Below are 5,232 nucleotides of genomic sequence, written 5' to 3'. Positions count from 1 at the left end.
GGGAATTACAACTATCCCCTCCTTACAGAAATTTCGTCCTCAAAATTTACCTGAACAACTCGGGATTCTGATTCTGCATATTTGACTCCAGCTCCCAGGTCGCTTCCTCAACCTTGCTGTTCCTCCACAATACCTTAACCAAAGGTATCGTCTTATTCTTGAGAACCTTGTCCTTCCTGTCAAGTATCTGGACTGGTTGTTCCTCATAGGAGAGATCTGCCTCAAGCTCCAGATCTTCATAACTCAGAACATGGGTCACATCGGATACATACCTCCGAAGAGCTGAAACGTGAAACACGTTCTGCACAACTAACAACACCGGAGGTAAGGCCAACTTGTAAGCCACCTGACCAATCCTCTCCAGGATCTCAAATGGACCTACAAATCTAGGGCTCAGCTTGCCCTTCTTGTAATGCCCTGGATTCCCTATTATGGTTTAACAGTTGGATTTGTAGGCCGGGAGGGCCATAATTGTTTAATTATGCCATTTAATGTGTTTATGCATGTTTATGAGAATTATATTATAATATAATGTTAATTGTATGCATGTCGGTGATATATGTTGAGACCACATTATGATGTGGGTTTGCTCGAGCTGTTCGACATGAGACGATAGTAGATTATTGATTAGCGGTTTAGTCACAACAGGTTTAAGTGTCAGGACTTGGGTTGAGTCTCGGGGTGATTTTGATGGTTAGAGCGTTACCGGGAGATAAAGGGTAACGGGATATGAATTATTGGTGTTTATGATTTTTGAGAATAGCGGGAATTGGAGAGCGTTAATTATGATTAACGAGTTAGGAGGAAAGTACCAAATATGCCCTTGGGAGTCTTTAGAAACCATTAATTGACCCAGGGGTAAAATGGACATTTCACCCCTAGGATAGATATATCACTTGTTGGCTGATCGGGACCCTAGGTCGATCGTATCTGATCGGGACCCTACATTCACTTCCAAGTTTTGGAAGAGTTTACAGACAGCCATGGGTACACAATTGAAGTTCAGTACAGCTTATCATCCTCAGACAGATGGGCAATCTGAGAGGACGATCCAGATATTGGAGGACATGCTGCAGGCATGTGTACTGGACTTTGGTGGATCATGGAGTAAGTATCTGCCTTTGATAGAATTCTCCTATAATAACAGTTATCAGTCTACCATCGGTGTTGCACCTTATGAGATGCTATATGGTAGGAAGTGTAGATCTCCCATTCATTGGGATGAAACAGGTGAAAGGAGATACTTAGGTTCCTCAGAGTCTCGCCATGGAAAGGGGTGAGAAGGTTTGGGAAGAAAGGCAAGCTGAGTCCCAGGTTTGTAGGTCCATTTGAGATCCTGGAAAGGATTGGTCAAGTGGCTTACAGGCTAGCTTTGCCTCCGGCGTTGTCGGCCGTGCATAACGTATTTCATGTTTCCGCTCTTCGGAGGTATGTATCTGATGAGAGTCATGTCTTGAGTTATGAGGATCTGGAGCTTGAGCCAGATCTCTCCTTTGAGGAGCAGTCTGTTCAGATACTTGATCAGAAAGATAAAGTCCTCAAGAACAAGACAATACCTTTGGTTAAGGTGTTGTGGAGGAACAGCAAGGTCGAGGAGGTGACCTGGGAGCTGGAGTCTGATATGCGGAGTCAGTGTCCCGAGCTGTTCAGGTAAATTTCGAGGATGAAATTTCTGTAAGGAGGGGATAGTTGTAATGCCCCGGATTCCCTATTATGGTTTAACGGCTGGATTTGTAGGCCGGGAGGGCCATAATTGTTTAATTATGCCATTTAATGTGTTTATGCATGTTTATGAGAATTATATTATAATATAATGTTAATTGTATGCATGTCGGTGATATATGTTGAGACCACATTATGATGTGGGTTTGCTCGAGCTGTTCGACATGAGACGATCGTAGATTATTGATTAGCGGTTTAGTCACAACAGGTTTAAGTGTCGGGACTTGGGTTGAGTCTCGGGGTGATTTTGATGGTTAGAGCGTTACCGGGAGATAAAGGGTAACGGGATATGAATTATTGGTGTTTATGATTTTTGAGAATAGTGGGAATTGGAGAGCGTTAATTATGATTAACGAGTTAGGAGGAAAGTACCAAATATGCCCTTGGGAGTCTTTAGAAACCATTAATTGACCCAGGGGTAAAATGGACATTTCACCCCTAGGATAGATATATCACTTGTTAGCTGAAGAAAATGCTGGAAAAACAGAGTATACTTTAGAGTTCTCCCGTATCTTCTTCTCCTCACTGTTCTTTGTGGTTTTTGAATCAATTTTGAGGATTCAAGCTTAGGAAGCGAGCCTTGGGAGATTGGGAGTGTGTTCCACTATTGAATAGCTTCATAAGCCGAGCCTTGGGTAAGTTTTTGACTATGGTTTTCTTTGGTTTGCTCTGTTTTAGTTTTGTTTTGCAGCTGAGTTTTCTAGGGTGAATTCATGGTTTTTGTTGGGAGTTTTGGCTAGGGTTCCCATGCTTGTGATGTTTGGGGTGTGTTGGGATGGTTTTTGGGTTCATTTGGCATCAAGAATAGGCTTTGGAAGTTTGGGAATCGAGTTAGAAACGAAGGAGATGAAGAAGGTCGGTTCAGGGGTGTTTTGTGCTGGAGGTAGCGCTACAGCGCCAACCCTAGGGCGCTATAGCGCTCCTCAGAAGGCTTTTTGGCTTTTGGGAGGTTCTGAGTAGAGCGCTGTGGCGCTAGGGGTTGAGCGCTGTAGCGCTACCCTGCTCCTTCCAAACCCCGTTTTGAGTGTTTTTAAGGGTTTTTGACTTGGGGTTTCAATCCTTAAGGCCCGTGATCGATTCTACTCACCGTGTGGGCATGTTTCGAGGTCCCGAGGATGGTGCTTAGGTTAAGACCCTATTATTGTGGATTCTCATTAATGGAGGTTATAATTGGTTGTGATTAGGTAACCGCTAAGGAACTAAAAGACCGATCGTTCTCAGGGGTCGTCTTTATCATACTTCTCGCTCGAACTTGAGGTAAGAAAACAGTGTATGGATACAGTTGCACCCTGTACAGGTATATGACATGCATGTTTTGATATTGAGGCATGTTGGTTGATATATGTGAACGTGGATTGTATATTAAATGCTAATGAATGCTGATTACCTGTTTAAGACACTGACTAGTCAGGGACCGACTCTAAAGTCGACGATCACGCATAGAATGGCTCTATGGCATTAATGCGGGACCGACCCTAAGGTCGAAGAACTTATAAGCGCTTACCTGGTCTACGACCAGATGACTATAGCCAAGGTGTATGACCCCGGTGACCGTTTGTCATGTGGCTAAAGGACGTTGTCCATAGTTTCGACTCTAGAGTCGTGAGGAAGGTTATGTTGGTGACCAATCACCATGCACCTGTCCTGAACAAACTTATGAATGAAACACTTATCGATTAAACCCTGGTGACCCTATCGTCACATGGCTAAAGAGAGCGATGCTCATTACTGTGACTTTTGGCTATTGTCACCTATTCGTTGGACTGATAGTCCTGAATGGTTACTATGATCATTGTTGATATTATATCATGTTTTATTATGTTTTCTTGTTGGGCCTTGGCTCATGGGTGCTATGTGGTGCAGGTAAAGGAAAGGAAAAGCTTGGCCAGCCCTGAGTGGAGAGCTTGGGTGGTGTTGTGTACATACAGGGCCGCTTGACCGCCACGGTCAAGGAGTTCTCAGAGGGACTAGGGGCTTACCCTATTTTTGCCGCTTAGGCCGGCGGAGTTTGTAAATTTGGAACTGTAGCGACTCTTTTGTATTACAAACCACTTGTAAACATTTTGAAAGGCTCATGAGCAGTTTATTTACTTAATGAAATGTACCCTTTCCTTTTTACTGATTTTCACCTTAACTTGATAATAACACTTAGATCACGTTTTTTTTAACCAAAGGACTCGGGTAACGAGTCAAATTTCCGGTTCACCGTTCTCCGTAACTGTTCTGGGGTAGCCAGGGCGTTACACTTCTTCCCAAATCTTCTCACCCCTTTCCATGGTGAGAGTCTACGGAAAACATAGTCTTCCACCTGGAACTCCACATTCCTGCGCTTGAGATTTGCATAGCTTTTCTGTCTACTCTGAGAAGTGAGCATCCGAGCTCTAATCTTCCCAATGGCCTCACTGGTCCTCTGAACTGCCTCAGGACCCAAGTATATCCTTTCTCCTGTCTCATCCCAATGAATGGGAGATCTACACTTCCTACCATACATCATCTCAGTAGGTGCAACCCCAATGGTAGATTGATAACTATTATTGTAGGAAAACTCTATCAAAGGTGGATACTTACTCCAGGATCCACCAAAGTCCAGCACACATGCTCGCAGCATGTCTTCCAATATATGGATTGTCCTTTTAGATTGCCCATCTGTTTGAGGATGATAAGCAGTACTGAACATCAACTGTGTGGCAATCCTGGTAAATCTTCTGGAAACACATCCAGGAATTCACAAACTAGTCTGGTCTCTTCTGGTCTCACTGGCATGACATGAGTGGTGTCAACCACACTGGCTAAGAATCCAATGCAACCTCCTTGCAATAGATCTCTAGCCCTCAAAATAGAAATCATAGGTATACGGGGTCCATGCATAGTACCAAAAAACACAAAAAGATCCTCACCTTCAGGCTCAAAGGTGACCATCTTCCTTCTGCAATCAATGGTTGCCCCATACTTCACTAACCAGTCCATACCCAGAATCATGTCGAAGTCAGTCATAACTTACTCTATTAAATCCATTGATAACTCTTTGCCCTCCACTATCACTGGCAAAGATCTGACCCATCTCTTGGATACTACTAGTTCCCCAGTGGGTAATAAAGTTCCAAACCCCACAACGTAATAATCACATGGTCTACACAGTCTATCAATAATACTACTAGCAACAAAAGAATGTGTAGCACCAGAATCAAACAAAACATTATAAGGGGTTCCAGCACTAAGAAGCTGACCTGTAACTACTAAGGGTGAAGCCTCAGCTTCTGCTTGTGTTAACGCGAACACTCGAGCTAGGGCTGAGCTGTCCGCTTTCCTGGGTTCTTCCTTTCTTGCCTTAGGGAAATCTTTCTTGAGATGATCCACTGCTCCAAATAAAATGCAGGCCCTTGCCCTACACTCTCCCAAATGACGCCTCTTGCACCTAGGGCATTTGGGATAAGTCTTCCAGGCCTCACTACCACTCTGGAGGCCCATTGAAATACCACAGGGTCGCTTATCAGGACCTGGAGCTTGGAA

This window comes from Humulus lupulus, chromosome 2, assembly GCF_963169125.1.
Source record: "Humulus lupulus chromosome 2, drHumLupu1.1, whole genome shotgun sequence".
In the NCBI taxonomy this organism is placed as follows: Eukaryota; Viridiplantae; Streptophyta; class Magnoliopsida; order Rosales; family Cannabaceae; genus Humulus; species Humulus lupulus.
Note: the sequence above shows the minus strand (reverse complement) of the source record.